At 38.6% G+C, this 22318-nt stretch overlaps 1 protein-coding gene across 3 annotated transcripts in view; it reads right to left on the bottom strand.

Annotated features, from left to right (window-relative positions):
• Positions 1–22318, bottom strand: part of AGAP1 (ArfGAP with GTPase domain, ankyrin repeat and PH domain 1) — a 471115-nt gene that overhangs the window by 327896 nt on the left and 120901 nt on the right. The window lies entirely within an intron of this gene.

Genomic DNA, 22318 nt, shown 5'->3' on the forward strand with positions numbered 1-22318 from the left:
ACTAGGAAACTTATCACTGTGCATTTTGTAACTGGCAACTTAGTTTGTGTACAAAAAAGCTCTTAAATATAATATGAACTTTCAGAAAATAAGTATAAAAAAAGTCTGATGCTAATTTCTTCTTGCATATGTTAAGAATCATTACACGGATCTTTTGTTTCAAGAGAAATCTAGAATATTTAATCTGGATAGGAAGTGATACACTGTCAGGTTACATTAATTCTACATGGAATACAGAGTCTATTTCTTAGAGCAGCCTTCCATAATGTGATGCCATGAAGATGACTTTTATTGCCCCTCTCATAAGCTACATCAGGAACAATAAAAAATGTAATTTGAAACTACTGGGGAATACTATCCCAGAGAGGGGAAAGTGGCTCTTTCATTGGAGGAGGACTGACTTTTGGATTATATCTGCACAACATTATATTATGTTTAAAAATTAGACTAGCCTGACTAAATACAGCACATCTGAGTATCTTGGGCTCAGCTAAACACCTGTTATTTTGTGCATGGTCACAATGTAGTAAGTTATCAGTTATTCAATCTATACCCCATACTCCACAGGGCTTTAAAGAAAGTTTAGGAAACAGATTCGCAGCTCTTTGATTCCAAAGCACAAAAGGTGCTTCAGATCTGGCTTAGGCATTTTTAAATCCAGGAAAAGGCATGGCTGCTTTAAGGAGCTGCTTCTGGGTACAATGAGCCTGCCCTCACTGGATCTAAAGTATTTTTTCTGCTTCATCCTATTCTTAGGATCCTTAGAAGAAAATAAAGGAAGGAAAAAAATGAGCAAAACAGCAGCATACGTTAAACAAAATTAGAATGTGGAAATACGTTAAAACAAATACCCAAACTAACATGAGATTCCATCATTCTAGGGAGGCAATTAAAAAGGCCTTATCTGAATATGATCATCACAGAGGCCAATTTCAGAGCTATTGAGGGATTCTAATAAGAACAGATATTTTATGAAAGAGTCGGGACACTGTCATTAATATACATTAAAAATATATCAACTTGCAAAAAAAGAAATATATAAGCAAGGAAGCTACAAAATAATCCACCAATTTTTAATATGTCTGCAAACTGGAAAAAAATGTATTTTTACAGAATGCAATCCTACAATGTGATAGTACTACAGGAATTAAGTTACACAATTTTGCCTTTTAATGACCGATTACTGTGGTCTTGACCAAGAACACCAGTTTAAGAAATAGGCATGAGTGCTATATATGGGCACCACCTTGACTATGAAGCTCTGGCAACAGTTTAATTTATTCAATTTAGACATGCCTGACTCCAAACTGACTCTGGGCAGTATACGCTAAAACCAAACCAAATAGAAAATGCAGTATAATACATTATAATAACAAAGGAATAAGAAAGGGAATAATGAACAAGAACAGATGGTGAGTCCCAACCTCACTGCTACCTATTTAGATTATGGTAAGCTGCTCTATGTTGGGCTACCTTTGAAAACAACCTAGAAACTTCACCTGGTACAGAACACAATGGCCAAGATGTTTGCAGACACAAGCTTCTACTATATGTGATATCTATTGTTTCAATGCTACATTAGTTGCCAATAGGTTGAAAATGCTGTTCAAAATGCCATTCAAAATGCTGTTTTTACTTATGAAGCTTTATATGACTAGGGTCTAGGATACCTTAGGGACTGTCTCCTCCAAGGGAAATTTCCCAAGCATGTAGGGAAGGAATGTTCAGGGTCCCGTCACTGTGTGGAATCAAGAGGGCATGGACCTGAAGGCCTTCATAATGGCCCCCACGCTTTGGAATACTCTGTGCCCAGAAGGAGAGCTGGCACTTGCCTTCTTGGATTATTGCAAGGCTTTTAAGGCAACGTAATCTGAACAAGCATTTAGAGGCTGATTCTTCTTTTTATTTATTTTTTGTGATTGGGCTGCAAAGTTTATAGGACAATATGTGGTTTTTTATATATTATAGCATTGTTTTCAATGTTTCAATGTATGATATTTTAACCTAATTACTATATGCAACCTGGAGTTTGGGGAGATGGATCGTATATAAAATGTGTGTGATTAAATAAGCAGGTTTGCTGAATATTGATATATTTACAAGACATGCACACATAAACATAAAAAACAATACAGCTCACTTTATTAAAACTATAAACAACATAGAAAAAAATAAGTTGAGTTCTTATGCTCTATGCAGGATGATACTTATGTTCAGGATATGTTCTTACAATGGACTTCCAGGGAAGAAATGGCAAACTGAAGATGGATCTGCAAAAAGCAGAGCTGACAACTGAGGTGGAATGAACAGCTGGCGAGTAGACCAGCTCTTCATAATTCCTCTCTGGACAAGGAGAGGACTTGAGATCACCCACAACTGCACCAGATAGTTGCTCCTCTTGAGGAGACTGCAAGATAGTGGTCTCTGGCGGGTTTAGAGCTCTGGGAGATCAGGGAATAGCCATCTTTTTGCTCAAACCACGGTTGGCACCTTTGAAAGGATCCTGGGCTCACATACCTCCTCTTCTAATCACTTTTGGAAATTGCCTGTTAACTACTTTTCAGCTATTAGGAACCTTTGGATCAACAAGTTTTACAGCATTGAGTGAGTTTCCTTCAATCCTTAGCAAAAGAAGTTTTAAATACAAGTTTAAGGACTTTATTTTTTTTAATGGACAAAGGGTCCAGATAAATTTGAAATAAGATTTCGGAATTATAAGAATCCTTCCTGTGGGAAAATGCTTCTTTTCAATTATTCTAAAAAAACATAATAAGACTTTAAAAATTGGACTCTAGGGGGAACTAGAGGGAACTAAACATTACAATTAAAGGAGAAGAAACTTAAATTCAACTTATAAATACAGAATGAAGCAAAATATTTTAACACTGGACATACTGAAGGATATTTTTGAACAATGGACCAAAAGTTAATTTTAAGAGTGTCTCCTCTATAGAGAGACTGTGTTTAAAAGATGTTATGGAGGAACAAGTTTTACCTGACAAGATTGAGATTGATTTGAAAGTGGATTTAAAAATGGCAGGCTACAAGAATGACATGGAAAATGATGTTACACTGGACATACAAAAGAAACCAGCTGATGTCTTAATAATTAAAAGGGATATACAAATAACAAACCAAGAGGGTGACCTGGATAATTTTCCAACATTGTATTTACAAAAGAGGCTTGTTAAAGCTTTGAAGAATTTTGTGAGAAGGGACAAAGAAAAAATGAAAAGAAATAAAGTTCCAGGACATTATTTATTCTTTATTTTTTACTTCTATTTATAGTATTTTTACTGTATTTTACTTTTTGTATTATTGTGATGGTTTTAATCGATTGTTATAAACCGCCCAGAGGCCTCTGACGGGAGGACATGGGCGGGGATAAATTAGATAGATAAATAAATAAATAAACAATTTGAAGGGACTAAAGATCAATATTCTTAGAAGTAAAAGTAAGGTATATAAAGTTGGTTTATTTGATTAAGGTTAAAATAGGTATGTTGTTATCTCTGATAACCCTTAATGGACTTTTGCTGACATCAGGACTGAAATGACGAGGCTTTAAGGATTTGTTTATAGATAAGAGATGGGATATGGGAAGAAGAAATCATTTGTTCTATTTTAAGAGAAGGTGATATATTACTAAAATTGTTAATAATTTGTGATGAAGGGGGAAGTCATTTCTTTACATATTTCTTTTTTTTTTCTTTACCATATTTTTTTTCTTTTTCTATTTTTTCTTCTCTGCACTTTTTATTTTTTTTAGTTTGTATTAGTTTTTAGTGTTGCAGTTGTAATTTTTAATAAAATTATTATTTAAAAAAGGTTATGTTTTTAAACAAGAATATGTTGATAATTTATAAGGAAACAATGGAATAGAAAACCTAAACTTTTACTGACTCCCTAAATCAAAATTAGAATAGTCCCAAAGGAACAGACACATTATTCAACTTTGGAATTCACTACTGCAAGATAGGGTGCTGGCTTCCAGCTTGGCTGGTTTCAAAAAAACAGCTGGACCAATTCATGGGTATCATGGGAGATCAATGACTATTAGCCTTGATGGTAATGGAACTGCTTCTGAAAGCCATCCATAAAAGCTCACTGTGAAGAAACCAGAAGATTTTATGGAAACAAAAGCTGAGCAAACAACTTAGTTTAGAATGTATATCCTCTACCTTAACATATAGAATGCTTCCAAATTTGAAACGTATCTTATTCATGGCTGGCTGTTGTGACTGTTTATAATCTGGAATATGGCTTATAGGATTTAAACAGAAACCAGTAAAAATCTTTAATGTTTAACGTAAAGTACAGATATCTAAATGATGGTTAGCGGTTGGGGACCCAAACAGAAGAGGAGGATGTGTTTTTAACAAGTTTTTTCATAATGTTTTTAACTCATATTTAGTAGTTAACCTTTTGTTTTATTCTTTTTCTTATTCTCCTTTGTATTTTATTACCTTAACAATAAAATACCAAATAGAGAAAACAAGCTATATCCTTCCCATTTCAAGATTACAGTGTACAAAACTATATGTTTGTGTGCATATAGAGCAAAAACACAGAGGCACACAATGAAGTGTTAAAAAACTACCAACCAAAAGAAGGGTTCCAAATTTTTAAAAGCAGTGTAAGACACTTACAGCAATAAAACAATTTAAATTAAAAGGCTTAATTATACAAAAATAATTATTAAATGCACTGTATATGTCAGACATACAGGTAGTCCTCGCTTAATGACTGTTTAATGGCCATTTGGAGATATGACGGTGCTAAAGAAGTTATTTACGACCCACCCTCAAAGTTATGACCATCACATCACCCCTGCGGTCACGTGATCGCGATTTGTGACCTTCCCAGCCAGCTTCCAACGAACCAAATCAATAGGGAACTGCTGATTCACTTAACAACTGCCACAATTCACTTAATGGCTGCAGTAAAAATGGTTGCAAAATCGGGTCTGGTCATGTGATGCCTTGCTTAACGATTGTACTGTTTAGCAACTAAAATTCCAGTCCCAATTGCAGTCGTTAAGCAAGGACTTTTCTGTAATAGGTTTTCAATAAACTAGCATGGCATAACCTATGGCTTTTTTAAAAATCAGTTCAATTGCGTCTGATTCTCGGAGACTGCCTGGACAAGTTCCTGAGTTTTCTTGGCAAGTTATTTCAGAAGAAGTTTGCCATTGCCTCCTTCCTCGGGCTGAGAGAAAGTGACTGGCCCAAGGTCCCCCAGCTGGCTTTGTGCCTAAGGCAGGACTAGAACTCATGGTCTCCCAGTTTCTAGCCTGATGCCTTAACCACTACACCAAACTGGCCCTCCATATTCTATGTTAATTGTCCATTGTTCATGAAATGTGTACTTCCTAGCCATCAACAAGAAGTTGATTCTGCTCTTATTTTGAGACAATCAATCTAAACATCTCATCTTGAAAGTCTTACTGATGGCTCTTTAAAATTCTGGGTATATGAACACATTATATGTGAAAACAGCATAATGATAATGAGACAGTATAAGAGTTGCCATTCCAGACAATATTTCAAAAATGTTTACTGACCTCAATAGAATTTATTTTCATTTTGAATATATAGTAGGCCAACTATATGACAGCAAGAACTTACATTCTACTTAACATTTATGAATTAAAGCATTGTATATTCTTTTTCAGCCAAAGAAAACTTCCAGAGGAGTCTCTCCTCAAGCTTAATATGAACTTATTAAATACCAAATTTATTCCTCGTTTCCAAAGGAAGCTATTAGAAGCAAAAGGAAAAAAGCAAGTACAAGGACTAGTAAATAGTAAGATGATGCTATCTCTCTAGAAGAGATGTACCAGCTACCACAAACTGCTCCAGTTCAAAAGCAGGCTTCGGTAGTTCTCCCCAAAATAACCTTGCACTTAAGCTTGCTAGAAGTGGCTTTATCACAACTGGAAGTTGTACATCTAAGAAGTTGGAAGGTCAGATTTTGGTGGCCTCACTGCAATGTGTCAACACGTCATTGTTCCTACTGTAGCAGGAAAGATTCAGGGTTGACCAGATTTTTCTGTTACACTTTCTCCAAGGTCCAGTTATTTCCAATACACTCCGGGGGAAGAAGAGATCTAGTCTAGCGGACGGAAACAGCACAAAATGGCAAATGGTGCCTTCTCATGATTAATCCCTTCAATGTTTCTTCTGGGACCTGCTTTACTTCTACATCACTGAACATGCATACCAAAAATTCTCCAGAGAGCACACACTGCCCCAGCTGTATCATTTCTAGGAACAGTTACGTAACATTCATTCGCCACCACTTCTCTACACTGGACTGCTATATTACGAAGAATTGTTATGGGCCGGTATGGGAAATTATCACTGAAGATACTAAAAGTAATTAAACTATCATTACAGTGATATAATTTTTTTTCTTATAAAACAATTGAACAAATGTTCAAGAAGAAAAAAGTCAGTACGCAGAATCAATGACAGCAGCTCGGACAATGTTGCTCTAGTCAATGTTCACTGGCTCCGTGCACTAAATAAATGCCATCCACAAAGGCACAATTAGGCATAGAGAAGGTAGTTAGATACTGAAGAGCGAGAGCTCATAAGTAAATATAGGCTGAGCAAAGAGAAATTAAATCTTCACCATACTATGAAATGCGAAATCATTCCTACCTCGTAGCTGATTTAGAAGGGAAAATATATAAAACTGAGAACTAAACTTGGCCATTCAAAGTAACCAAAAAAGGCATAGAGACTTTGTACTGTCCTTATTTTACATTATTTGTATTGCTAATTTACAACGTTTGATAATGGCTTGTTTTGTTCTGTGCTTGGTTGCCATTTTATATTTTACCATTTGTATTTATATCTTGGTTGTTTGTTAGTTTTTATTACAATTTTTGTTATTATAATTGTATTACTGTGTGTTTATATTGTATGCCACAGAAATCACACTGAGTTGGGCGGCCCTATAAATCTTAAATAAATTTAAAAAAATTGTTTCCCAAAAGGAATGTTGCCCTAGTGCATCAAGGTCACCATCAGCAACACTTGGGTAACTACCATTTAGCGAGACCCTGGCCAAGGACCCCACTTTTTTTTTAATGTAGTTTCCATGAGACAGCAAGGGGGAAAAATTGACTGTGGCCTTATTTGAAGAGAAAAATCAGAGTGGAAATGGCCTAGGAGTGAGCACCAAAGTAGAAATTGATAGGGAAAATATGGTGGGAGGGTGAAATCTGGCAGCTGGAGGGCAAGAAAGGCAACCTGCAGCTCCACTAAGAAGCACTGTTGACCTAGTGTTATATATAATTTAATCCTGGGCAGAAGTGCTGATCTGGCACATATCAATCAGACCTGGCTGACAGAAGTGTGGGGGAGAATTCATTTTTCCCTGTTTTGTTCACTAAGCTACTCTTTGCTATAGAAGCCTAAGATAGGAGGGTTAGGAGGTAGAACATTCATGATCTGTATGAATTTTATCTCACTAATGAGGTGCTTTGTCTGATGGCCTGCTCAATTTAAATATATGCTACCGTATTTGGGTGGCTTGGACAGAGTAGAGGTTCTGTTAGGGTACCAGGCTGCCTAACTGTCTACCTTTCTGAGCTACCCAGGATAATGGCAGTATGGCAATGGATTACCTTAGGCTCCTTGTTTTGGGGGTTTTAATTTTCAAATTGAGGTTACCTAGTCAAGAGCAACTGAGGATTTGATATCCTCTAATGACAATGCTATGGATCTGTTCCAGTTAGAATCTGGCCACACATAAACAGCAAGGCATATGTTCAATTTGGCATTCTGTTAAGGTATAGTTGGATGATCAGAAGATGAAGGAGCCCTATTATTATGGACAGATTACTGCCTAGTATTACAACAGCCTGACCCAGGCCCTGTTTAATCTAGATGGTTTTCTCAACGCACTTGGGGAATTTGTCACACTGTTTAGGACATATTCAGAGTAAAGAAATGTTGGAATAACATCTCTACCTTGAACCTGTGGGTGCTGCATGAATGTCTGACCACCATCCTGGACCTGGTGATTGACTTCCCTTTAAAATTTGATCATCGTACTAGAATTGTTTGTTGTAGCTCCAGGTTTCAGACTCCCAGCACTTTGAGATAGGCAAGGTCAAGAAACAGCTGCAGCAAGGATTCCATGAATGCCCTTTACTGTTGTAGAGTAGAATAACACAATCTTGACAGCACGTAACAAAATGAAGATGGGATTATTTTGAGTTTCTTTCTCACACTTTCATCTTTCTCAGAGCTGAATAATCTTTTCTGAAACTCCTCCCATAACAGTTCACTCATTCCTTCCCAATTCCCAAGGCCAGGTCTACATTATTTCACACTACTGAGTCCAGGGAGGAAAACAAAACTTAGTGGAAAGCCACAGCAAATCTTCCGCTACAATCATGGCACTGCCTTACCTTTGTAGAGCGGTCCCCAACCTTTTTGGCACCAGGGACCAGTTTCGTGGAAGACAATTTTTCCACAGACTGGGGGGGGGGGGGAATGGTTTCGGGATGATTCAAGCACATTACATTTATTGTGCACTTTATTTCTATTATTATTACATTGTAAAATATAATGAAATAATTGTACAACTCATCGTAATGCAGAATCAGTGGGAGCCCTGAGCTTGTTTTCCTGCAACTAGATGGTCCCATCTGGGAGTGATGAGAGACAGTGACACCCGACATGTGTTGCTTATGTCCAGTCTACTCTGTAATCTTGTTTTGGTTGCTGTCACTGCAGAAAACCCTGCTTCACAAAGATAGGATGTTGGAAATGGAAGCAGGCTTTTCAGTGCTTTTGTGGCAACCTCAGGATATTCCGCCTTGACTTTAATCCGTATGGAGATCTGAAGTTGTCTCAAACATACTTTTAAGGCCACCGTCATTTGCGATCTCAAGCAGCTGATCCTCTTCTAGCACGGACAAAGTCAATTCACCTGGCTTATTCACAAAGGGGTCGCGGATCCATTCCTTCCCAGTTCAGGGGTCTTTTGTGGTTGGGAAGTAATGTTCAAACTCTTTTGAAAGCTGAGGTAGGTGATCATGCACCAGCTGGGAGAAAGAAGGCCCTGGCTCAGTCTCTTTCAAAATCTCTGCTAATGTTTGAAACATGACAAAAATCCCAATGTTCGCTCATTGCTCCCATAATTCCAGTTTGGCTTTGAATGCAGACACTTTATCTGCCGTCTTGAACACAATTGTTCTCCCCTGAAGTGATAAATGAGTTCATTGAGCAGGTTGAATACGTCACACAAGCAAGCAAGTTTTGCCACCCATTCTGTGTCACTGAAATGTGCAGCCAGTGGTGACTGTTTTTCTAAAAGAAATCTCTGGAGCAGCTCTCGTAATTCAAAAACTCTGGCCGGTGATCTACCTTTAGAAAGCCATCTCACTTCTGTGTATAAGAGAAGACGTGTATGCTCTGCGTCTATCTCCTCACAGAGCTGCGCAAACAGACGTGAGTTAAGGGCATGTACTTTAATGTGGTTGATAATTTTAATTACATCCTGCAAAACGTTAAGTTCAGGTGACATTTTTTGGCTAGCCAGCATTTCTCTATGGATGACACAGTGCGTAGACTCACATTCAGAAGCGACCTCCTTGACCCGAATAGTGAAACCAGAAAGCTGTCCAGTCATGGCAGCCGCTCCGTCCATCATATACCGACACAAAATGACCAATTCAGTTTTCCTGACATGTAATCATTCGAAGACTTAATAGTTCTGCAGCTGTGGTGTTGGTTGGCAACAAAAGTGCACATAACATATCCTCATGCACAGCCTCCTGAAAAATATATCGCACAAAAACAAGCATTGTTGCCTTGTTGTCAACATCGGTAGACTTGTCAACCTGGATTGTGTACCACGGTGACTCATTAATCCTCTCTAACAATTGTGCCTCAATATCCTCTGCTATTTCATCAAGTTATAGTGCTAGCTGAAAGAGGAACATGTGCCACCATTTGAACTGCAGCCTCTCCTAAAAGTTCATGGCGAATGTCCTTAGCAGCAGGCAGGATCAACTCTTCACCAATAGTAAAGGGCTTCTTAGCTTTAGCAATGCGGTTAGCCACTAAGAACGATGCTCTCAGCGCAGACACATTTGATGAAGTGGTGGCCTTCAATAATTGCTTCTGTTCTTCGTGTTCACATTTTCTTCTTTTGAAAAACTCCAAAGTCTTGTCTTTTAATGCAGGGTGCTTGGTCTCCATGTGGTGAAACAGTTTTGAACTTTCATGGCTTCCTTGGATAGCCGGTCGCCACATATTATACAAAGTGGGTTTGGAGAATGTGAATCACCTGTTGCAATGAACCCATAATTTAAGTAGGACTGTTGGTATTTTCTTTTAAACGCAGCTTTCTTTTTGTTGGCAGTCTTAGAGTCTTCTGCTGTCTCATCACTGGGTCTTTCCCCCTTTTCAAAGAAGCTCTCCAGGAACATGTTTTACTCATTTTGGCTAGGGGTAGTTTGTGGGCTTACCAAAACTGACTGAGACAAGTGCACAGTGCGGGAAAGAGGCATGGACGGAAGTGGTAAATAAAATGATGGGCGGGCCACGCACGGACTAAAATAAGTGTCGGATTCTAACTTCTCATAAGGAGCACACAACCTAGATCCCTCGCATGTGCAGTTTACAGTAGGGTTCACGCTATGAGAATGTCCTGTTCTGAACTGTGACTCGACACGGAAGGTGAAGTAATAACCTTTATTAATACAGTAAGTGCGATACAAGTTCAGTGGTTAGTTGCTGATTGGCACATGGCAGGCTTGGCACGAAGCTCAGGATGATGGTAAGCAGGGTAATGGCTTGGCTTGGCAAGGTTGGGCTGGCAAAGGCAAGGCTTGGTAGATTTTACACTGGATCCAAGCTTGGCAAGATTCACTCAGGTAACCACAAGACTTGACAGGATTCGCACTGGGTACAAGAAGGCTTGGCAAAATTCACTTGGGCAACCACAAGACTTGGCAGGATTTGCATTGGGTACAAGGCTTGACACAGAGTACTTGTGCGCTTGCCAGCAGTGTTGAAGAGCAGAGTCCTTTCCAGAAAGCCAGCAAAGTCAAAGCAGACCCAGCCACAGAAATCCTTGGATTCACAAGGCACACATCAGGCACTAGGACCGGCACGGAAACCAGCAGGTTCAGGCAAGGAGCTCCAGCCTGGTAACCCTTGGAGGCTTCGGCAGCTATGTGGCAGCAATGGAGGCAGTGATGGAGAGTGGAGGAGGTGCAGGAAGGTAGGACTTGGTGGAGGATGGGTTGGCAGGGCAGGGCTGGAAGCGGCTGAGGGCAGCAAAGGCACAGGAAGGCAGGCTTGTCTGGTGGTCTGGCTGTGCAAGGCTTGGAAGGTCTTCCCAGTTCTGGATCCTAAGGGCGAGGTCTGGAAGCTGAGCCTGCAGAACGGTTGTCCTCTACAACATGTTCCTCTTTTTCCTGACCTTTTATTCTTTTTTCTTCGTGCCATTTGGAGATAGCAGCCAATGGGCTTTCTTTCTTTTTGGAGCTCTTTCTGTCAAGCTGGGCTCTGTTGCAACTTTTCCCATCATTGCTGCAAAACTCAGACTGCATTCTAACAGATAATCTAATGCTGCCACTGACCTGACAGTAGGCAGAGCTCAGGCAATAACGCGAGCGATGGGGAGTGGCTGTAAATACAGATGAAGCTTCATAAAAGATAGAGGCTCAAGAAACAGTGGAGTCAAAAACTCTGGGGGGCATGTGATGTGGGTGGTAATCGTAGACTGCTTGAAAAGGAGCCACGCCAATGAAGGAATACAGTGAGTTGGCAAATTCTGCAAGAGGCAATAAATCAATCTTTGTCTCGCTGGTAAGAGACACTGTAATGCAAATACTATTCAAGTAATATGTTTGTCTTTTCCATTCTTTCCATTCAATTGTAGATGATGAGAAGATAAATGAATACAAATGTCCAGTAAGTATAAAAGGCCTGTCTGATCCAACACCACATGATTGAGTAATGCCCTGTACTGAAAAATGTAGTCTAGAGAGAGATGTGCAATCTCCTAAGCAGATGGTAGATACCTACATGGAATAAAATGAGCTATCTTAGTAAACAAGTCTACCACCACCAAGATAGTTCTGTAACCATGCACTTCTGGAAGACTGGTAATAAAATGCAGAGAAACTGTGTCTAGGAGGGGGTAGGAGTGGCTGAAACAAACTGGATGGCTTAACAGTGACAGCCTTGGCACAGCAACAGGCATGACAGGATGACACATAGTCTTTGACATTTACTCTCATCCTTAACTACCACAATACTATGAGCACAAGATACAATGTTTTGAACACTTCTCTATCAACAGCAATTTTACTGTCATGGTAAAGTTGCAGGTTTTTTTTAAGAGAAAGAATAGACAGACAACCACCAAAAATAATTGTTCTTTAGTCATAGAGAAAGAAGAATTGATCTGTGGGGTTTCCTGGAGGTCACCCATCCGAGCCCCAACATATGAGTCCTATTATAAAGCAAACCTGATCTAACAGATCTACTGACTGCCTATCTGCTCCTTTTTGGAATGTCCCTTCCAAGGATGGTATAATCGTTTGGCTTCAAGATCACTGAAGGGGAAAATGGCCAGGGAATATATTTAGGCTTAAGTGAAAATACATCTAGCAGTTTGTTCTGTGAGTTAGGAACATAAGCGATGTAAAAACTGAAACAGGAGAAAAATTTCGCCCACCTGATCTGATACTGAGTAAGGGTTTCTGCCTTTTGTAGATACTCCACACTCTCAAGATCTGTGCCAGATGAGTTGTTCCCAAGAAATGCCTCCATTGTTGAAACACCACTTGGATGGCCAGCAACTCTTTACTGAAAGTATTATAGTTTCCTTCAGCCAGAAGTCCAGAATAAAACACATAAAGCATGAAGTCTTTCCCCACCACAAAGACTGCAGGAGAACATCTCCCAAAGCTAAGTCTGTGGCATCAGTTTGCACAATAAAAAAGTGACCGGGATCCAGATGCCTCAGTAGTGGTTGGGATGAGACTCTTTCAGCCCTGAAGGGTGGCTTGCTCTGGATAAACCATTTAAACTGGCAATCTTTCTTTAGAAACAAAAGAGCAGTCTTGTGCATTCTGCTAAATTAGGAATGAATCTTCTTTAAAAATTGACAAAGCTCAGAAAACCTTGGACACCTTTCACACTTGTAGGTTCTTGCCATGTGAGAATGGATTGTACCTTTGTAGGATCCATTTGTACTCCTTCTGTAAATATCTGATAACCCAAACAATGTCCACTTTTCCAACTTACCAAGGAGCTTATATTTATTAAAATATTCTAAAGGCATTTCTGATGTTAGTCTCATGTAGAGATAGGCCTATCGAACCAATGAAGGTGTCATCCAGATAGCTACATTTTTGTAAAGTATTAGATTTTATATCAAAATATACATATATCAAAATATGTTTATCTAAAATATCAGAAAATGATTCATTCATGAATCTGAAGAAAACTGCAGGGCTATTAACCAATTCAAAAAAGGGCAATATTGTGTATTCAAATTTACCACACTGGGTGTCAAAAGCTGTTAAATAAAGCATGCTCCTCTTTCATTCAGATCAAATTGTAAGTTCCTCTCAAATCTGATTTAGTGAACATGTATGCCTTCTGAAAACAATGCAGTGCATCTGAAATAAGAGGCAGTGGGTAGTGATACCCAGTGGTCACAGAGTTTAGAAGCCCATGTTGCTGTTTATTCATTTAGTCGCTTCCGAATCTTTTTTAAGTTTTGGACTTTGTTTTCCCTCCAAATATTGAGGATTGAGAGTAAATAAGAGAGTTGGGCTGTTTGATTTTTTCAAGAGAAAAGCTCTGTGCACACTGTGGGGATAAAATGCTTTGGTTTATTCTGAAGTGGAATAAGGGGTAAAGAATGTTTATCTAGATCTCTTTTAGGGTTTGACTGATGTTACTTTTAAGGATATGGATTAAGATTATTAGGTTATAAAAATGTTTATTTGGATGGTTTTAAGAATTTGATTGAAGGTCATTGTTTCAAACTGCTTTTCTTTTTTGGGTTTATTAAGATTAAGATTATTAAAACTGTTGTATAATTCAGTATAATGGCAGACAATTTATGTGCTTTTTAGTTTGACTTTTATTATAGTAGACAGAAATGTATAGAATAGTAGCAGGAAGGGAATAATTAAACAGATGTTATCTTTGGAGAGGGGGGAGTTGTTTAGGAGGTTTATATGATTTTTTATTTTTTTTTCTTTTAATATAAGGGGAGGGAAAAACTGTACTTAGTGATTTTTATAATGTGCCAAAGTGGAATGATTTATAGAAATAAAGTGATTTTGGTTTAATATAGAGTAAGGGATTGATTATGGAAAAATTTTGTATTATCTTTGCTGTTAAAAGTTGGAAGTCACATCTTTCTGTAACTTTGAAAATTTTTTCTCTTGTGTTTTTCACAGCTTTTTAGTTTTTTCTTCTTTTTTCTTTTTTGTATCTTTTTGTTTGTTCAAAGCTTTTATCTTTGCTTGAAACTTAATAAAATTCTTATTTTAAAAAAGGCTGAAAAACCTGCTCCCTCTATTATTCCCTCCACGCCTCAATCACTGATTGAATTAACATGCAACACTGAAACAGTTCTTCCAAATTCTCTGGCATGCCATGCCTAATTTATCCCTCAGTTCATCAGAAAGTTGTCCCTGAAACTGGTCACTCAGGGAAAGATCATTCCAACGCATGTTTGGTGTACAACTGAAAATCAGCTATGTATTCATGAACTTGGCAATATCGAAGCTTAACCCTGCAAATCTCTCGATTTGTGGTCACTCTTCTGGACAGGTCAAAAGCTGGTCTAAATATTTGCATGAAGTTCTGATAATTAACTAAAACTGCATCAATGCTCTCAACAGGAGGCACAATCCATCTGGCTGCTCTTTCAGCAGACTAAGAACAAATACAATCTTGATCCGATCTGCAGAAAATTCTGCTAGTTGGCCTGTCAGGAACAAATCACACTGCATCATGAAAGTCAGGCACTGATCATGAGCACTACTCCTAATTTCTTCAATAGACCTCCAGGAAAACAGAGCAATAGTGGCTATGCAACAACTTGTGGAGCCGCTCTTGCCTGAGGTAAACCTGTTCCATACGCTTTGTGGGTTTGTTACCTGTGTGTCTACCTGCTGCTTTGACACTGCCATAATGCCCTGGTCACTTGTTCTGCAGATAGCAGTGTGCCTCAAGGATCTCCCATATTCTAGATCTAGAAGGCAAGGTCCAATGCCTCTCTGATGAGAGAATAATGAGGTTTCAAGATTGATGTAAGTTTGTAGAGGCAAGCGTGGTCAAGAAACAGACACAGCAGGATTCCAGGAACATCCAATATACTTCCTCTATTGAGATTTTGATTCTCACTGACTCCTGGGAAGTTGTCACTCTTTGAGTGGAATGATGCTGTCATACCCCAAAGTCCTTGGCACAAAACTGTCTTTCTCAGTTTTCCCAAATTTGGCACGTTTGGCTTTAAATGATGAACTTGATCCATGAGGATCACACACACAAATACCATCTCTAAGTAACACTCAGTATAACGCAGTGGGTTGCCACAACCACTCTGCTGCTTCCTACCTTTGTTATGTATACATATTTAGGGGGGAGGATACCTGAAAAGGAAGTTTATTTAATATCAGAAGAAGGGAAAGAGTTGGCTTCCTGTTTCTAGATTCAAATACATATGATCTCAGTGTTGTGTCAAAATGACTTAGACTGCAGAGTCCAGCTCACTCACAAACATGTCCTAGAAGCCTGGTACTCAAACAAGTGGGCAATTAACAGATCCACTGAGCCAGATATCACCTACCATCCAATTGGGTGCCTGATCCAAAATACCCACAACAAAAAAATAAGGAAGACTTATCAAAATGGAGACAACTCAAGCCAATGGAACTTCACAGGACCTCCAGTCACCAGTCAACCCCCAAATTCAAATCCTATACAGACTACAAATACCACAAGGCAACTCCACCACCACCACCACTGCACAAAGGAATCCTCACACAGGGTGAAACATCTGCAGAAAGCCTGATTAATACCTGAATGTTAATCTCCCAAAGCCCAGAGAACCTGACCACAAGGTACATGCAACAACCTGGGCTATCATTAGTCCAATAAATTAATAAAAATATGGAATTGTGGATTGGAAGAAGAATCCCTCCCAGCACTTGCACCTGACTGATTACATCAGATCAGCGTTGGCACATAGTGACAGACACTTTCTCAAGGATGATCTGTTCCCAGACTGGTCCTTCAGGTGAACAGTGAACCTATTGCCACTGTAATTCAGTCCAACAGCCTTGCTGCTATTGTCCTCTGCTTCTCTTTCCTCCCACATTACCAAGCATTATAGATTTTTCTGTACCTAGGTCTTTGAATAATGTGTCTGAAGTAGGATAAATTTTATCCTGGTCATTTGTGTCTCAAGTGAGAAGTGTGGGTTGATTTGTTCGATGATCCATTTGGGTTGTTTTTTTGGCTACCCACAGTATTCCCAGGAGTCTTCTCCAACGTTAAAGTTCAAAAGTATCAATGTTCTTTTTTATCCTGCTTCTTCAAAGTACAACTTTGGTTTCTATGGAATGTAGGTATAGATGCATCTCAGCATTTGAGTATCTTTTCCAAGGCCTTCATGACCACTCTACCAAGTCCTAGTCTGTGTTGCATTTCTTGACTGCTGGTTCTGTTGACAGTTGATCCAAAAAGATAGAAGCTATCCACCACTTCAATATCTTCATTGTCAATGCTAAAGCTGGTTCCTATACCTGTTGTCATTAGTTTAGTCTTTTTTACATTTAATTTTAGTCCCATTCTTTCACTGTGCTCCTCGGCTTTCATTAGAATTCCCAGATCATTTGCATTTTTAGTTATCATGAACCATGTCATCAAGTTAGTGCAGGTTATTGATGTTTCTTCCTCCAATTTTAAACAACCCTCATGTTTTTCCAATCCAGCCTCCCTTGATAATATATTCAGCATATACATTGAATAAATAAGAAGAAAATATATAGCCTGGTCTTATTCCTTAGCCAGTTTGTTTTGCCATGTTTTGTCGAGGCTATGGCTTCCTCTCCTGTGTATACATTTTGCATGAGGACAATGAGATGTTCTAGGATTCCCATTATCCTAAGGACATTCCACAACTTGACATGGTTGACAAATCAAAGGCCTTTCTATAATCAATAGAGCACATATTCTTTTTGGTATTCTTTGGATTTTCTTCTCTTGATGGACCAGATCCATCAACCTCCAGACAACATAGATGAGGCTATTCAGAAAACTTGCTCTATGTGGTGAGAGAGATCATCAGATGACAAGGGGTTTGTTCTCTCATAGCTGCATCCAAAGAAGTGGAATCTACTTCTGAAGTGGCAGAAAAAAGACTTTGTTACATAGGGAATCAGATGATTGGATGAACCAGAATATTAAACTGTGTCTGGTCAATTAAATATACCAATGCCAAAGTGTTTTTCAAGAAGCCAGAATGTCTGAAGTATACCAGGCTGTGTCATTGGAGCAATATAGTGTTGAACAAGCTGCAATATGAAAGCAATATGATTTGGAGACAGCAGGCTGCAAATAGGGCAATTCCCTGAATATGGTGCCACTAACAATCCTTCCCCCTCCCTTCCATGGCACAGGAAAGAATGCAGACAAGCAACCAAAAGTCCCTCTTTTGGGGGAGATGGGCGGTAACAAAATTTGAATAGTAAGTAAGTAACTGAGCAGATTTCTGCCCCATAAATAAGAAAAGAACAATGGAGTTGTGGCCAGCTAAGACTCTGATGAAGAAACCAACAGTGAGCAGCCAGAATTGCTGAGTGAACCACTGCCTGAGCCACTGCAGACAGAGGGGGCTGCACTGCCCAGTAACTAGGAGTCACAGCTGCTGCCAGTCTCGGAAGATGAGGAGTCTGAGCTGCTAACCCCTCCCAGTGTAAGGGCTCACCATGTGGAGAGCAGAGCAGAGGCGCTCTATGAGAAAAAGGCTTCTTGCAAGAAAGGAACCTCGCCCTTCCAAATGAGCAACACCGGGATTGCTTCTATTTAAGAAGGGCAGCAAGCTTGAGCCCTCCGTTTGCAACAACCGTTCTTTAACCTAGTCTCCGTGTGCCTTGCTTTTTGACTAGAAATCTTGTGACCGTCATTCTGAACATGGACCAGCTGACAACCCTGCTACAACATTTGGACCCTTGGACTTTGCCTGACTACTCCTGTGCCTGCTTGTTTTGGATTTAGACACTCTCTCAAGGCTAGCTTGCTGGACTTGTGGGGACTTGATTTCTCATGCGTGTGTGCACATACACACACACATTTGCATGCCCCTTTCCTTTACCACTTGCTATTTGCTTGAAAACTTCCTAGTAATTTGCAAACCTTGTGTGTTTGTGTGTGTGGCTTGAGACAGGACAGGAGTCTACACCATAGATGTGTCTTGAAATATGGCAAATATGACAGTCATGTCCTGAGTCACCACAATCAAGGAAAAAAGGTGATTTCAATCCCCAAATTAAAGTCAGTAAATTGCCCTTCACCGTGCCAATTACTCTAGCTCTTTCCCAGAATCTGAATTGATGAATGCAAGACAGAAGTGGCAGGATATGACAGCAGAAGGCCCAATCTGTCAGCAGCAATGCCAAAATTCAGACTGCAACATAAAATACATTCAGAATTAAGCAGTACAGGTAATCTTCATTCTTCTTTCTCATCCTCTTCTAGAAAAGCTCTAAAGATAAAGAGGCATCAATTTTGGATGGAACTGAGTGGAAAATACTGCCTGTATTGGTGCAGTATCATGCCCTGTTCCTGCCCTGACTACAATCAGTTGCAAGACCTAATACTGAAGCATAACTCTCAGATCACAAGCTTAAGGAACTCAGTGCAATCTAGTGAGGGCTGTTCATCATTTGAAAGGTGCTAAGAGATAGCATGAATAATTTATGTATATATTTATGTTATCATATTTATATGGCTGCCCATCTCACAAAACATGACTCTAGGCGGCATACCTTTCCAAAGCTTGCTTATTGATCTATACCAATAATAAAAGTTAGAAAAAATTGTGAAAGTTAGAATTCAGTGGCTGTTAGTTCAAGCAGCCAAAAGTAGTGAGCCTCCTCATTCAAAAAGTCAATTTTATGTATCAGGTCCTAAGGACAAGGAAAAGTTGTCTTCTGCTTCACTTTTTTAAAGAATATGGCTTATGATAAATCGAAACACTGTATTGAAAGGATCTTCAAAGTGATCCAGTAAGGCAATTCTAACATGTAGTTAAAATGTTCTCACAGGGGCAGGAGCCTGCATAATAACTAGTTTAAATCTTTATTCTTTTCTTATGCTTTGGGGTGGGGGGGAGAGCTATATAATAATTTGTTTTATCTCATTCTTCAACTACAGAGCTACAGAAAGCTGCAATTTTAACAGTGTAAAACTGATACTGGTTACAGTAAATTAACATATTTTAAAATTAATGTATTTCAGCTGAAGGAAATCTTTATTCAATTATTCAAAACAGTTTTGCAGTCTTAATAATGTTGATCCCATTCATCTGGCTCTCAAGAACAAGCTATTTGAACTAATGCAATTAAGGCCAAAACTGAAAAATCATCCAATGATTCAAAGTGCAGATTGTGCAAAGCAGCAGCAGAAACAGTAGATCATATACTCAGCTTGAAGATCGCACAAACTGATTATAAACAACGACATAACAGAGTCACCAAAATGATTCACTGGAACACCTGTAAAAATTATCATATGCCAGTAACGAAAAATTGGTGGGAACATATAGTTGAAAAAGTGGTTGAAAATGACCAGGTTAACATATTGTGGGATTTCCAAATACAAACTGATAAAATCTTGCCACATAACACACCAGATTTAACTGTGGTTGAAAAGAAGAAAATGTGGATAATTGATGTGGCAATACCAGGGGATAATAGAATAGAAGACAAAGAATTGGAGAAGATCACAAAGGATCAAGAACTGAAAATCAAAGGTGAAAGATTATGACATAAACCAGCCATGGTGATCCCAGTGGTTATCAGCACACTGGGTACCATACCAAAAAACCTTGGATGGCACTTAGAAAATCTGCGCATTGACAACATTCCCATCTGTCAATTACAAAAGGCCACACTGCTTAGATCCGCACATATACCGCACATATACATTACGACACCCTAGGTTCTTGGGAAGAACTCAATGCAAATGAAGGCCAACACCAGCTAAAGAACTGGCTGCTGTGATTTCATGTTAGTATATACTACTAATAATAATAATAATAACAACAACAACAACAACTTTATTCCACCTTCTTATATATAACTCAAGGCAGTGAACATACCCTTGCCTATTTTTTTCCCCACAACAACCCTATGAGGTGGGTTGGGCTGAGAGAGAGTGACTGCTCCAAGTCACCCATCCGACTTTCATGCCTCAGGCAGGACTAGAATTTAGTCTCCTGGTGTTTAGGCCAGCACTACTACATCAAACTAGCCCTAGTAGCCTCACTAGCCAAATCACACATAGATATAAATGGACTGAAATGTTAAGTATTATCCAGCATGATCTGTATCCAAGAAAAGAGAGGTCCCATGGAAAAACAAGGCTACCATGTAGGTTAAGAAATTGGAAATTATGCTCCACACGAAGTAATTTCACTATATACAGAAGGAAAAAAAGCAGATGTAATATGTGTTAAATTCCACAAGAGGGTGCAACCATGTAGAGAATCACTGATGGTTCATGATGATGTTGATGATCCGTATTACAGGGTAATAGTCTGCCCATCTTTCATTTAGCCATTCATAGATATATATTAATGTTATTCTCTTTTGGGGTAAGCAACATGCAAAGCTCAGAAAAGGACTAAGAAATAGTGAGCCAAAGAAATTAGACAGAGGAGAAAAAAATTAAATATAGCTAAATCTAGTTTACACCAACACCAGTTACAATACCTCTCCATAACCTGATATTTATAAAATAGGATTAAAATATCAGGTTATGGAGAGGTATTGTAACTGGTGTTGGTGTAAACTAGATTTAGCTATAGTCACTTACGATTGAGATGCTATACAAGTTCACAAATAAATATCTTTCCATCCTTGTAAACCATTCTTGCTTCTATTATGAACCAGAGAAACACATGCAGATGTTGTGCCATCTACCAAAACAGTCCCAATTGTCCCACTAATGAACTGAGGTGTAAGTAGGGTGCCAGAATGTACTTTTCAGTAAGTTTATAAATGATTTGGATGGTGAGGAGGAGAGAATGCTTATCCAATTTGTAGATGATACGGATCAGATGGGTTAGGAAATACACTAGAAGACAGAAATAAAATTCAAAATGATTTTGGTTAGAGAAATGGGCTGAAAATCATAAAAATAAATTAAATAAATACAAATGCAAAGTTTTTCATTTAGGAAAAAGAATTTAAAGATATAGGATAGTATTTGTACTATCCTATATCCTATAATACTATAGGATAGTATTTGTATATGTGAAAGGGCTCCTGGAATTGTACTCAATCACAAGCTTTGCCCTACAAATGTCATTCCACGTTAACACCTTAGTTAATACCCTAGTTTATCAAGGACCTCTGGAAAACGGAGTGGCAGAAGAGAAACCTAATTCTCCAGTGGAGGGAGAGGAAAAATAAATCGGAATGACTTCAACTTCAAGCCTAGACTCTAGAAAAATAAATGGAAAATCTACTTATCTTAACCTAATAAAACCATGGAAATTCAGGAAATTTGTAGAATAAATTCTTGGGCTACGTGAAGGCAAAACTTACCATAGCATATAGTGGTAAAATTCACATATTTTAAGATCAAAGAGGCAATATTAGAACAAAAAAGCAACTCCTTCAAAACTCAGAGATACAACTATTGAGATTTTACCAGATGTACCTCCAGCTATACTCAGCAAGAGGAGAAACCAGATTTTTACAATTGCTCATCAGGACAAAAATAACACATACAAATGGACTACTTCGTTTCATCTGGAGGACTTTTTGGATACAGGCAAAGTCTTTTTGTAATCTGTCAATGATGCTAACAGGATGCTTGAGTCCTTATCTGTAACAGAGCAGGGGATTAAAGACCAAGAACAGACAGAAGAAAAAAACTGGATCAAGCAGCTGGTACCTCTTCATAAATTAATCTACGAATTATTATCATAGATCAAATTAGAATATTCCCAACCAATATTAATGGGTTGAATATCCAATTTAAAGGGGAATTTTTTTTTAAGTTAAAAAGGGAAAAATTATATG

This window comes from Candoia aspera, chromosome 1, assembly GCF_035149785.1.
Source record: "Candoia aspera isolate rCanAsp1 chromosome 1, rCanAsp1.hap2, whole genome shotgun sequence".
Lineage (NCBI taxonomy): Eukaryota > Metazoa > Chordata > Lepidosauria > Squamata > Boidae > Candoia > Candoia aspera.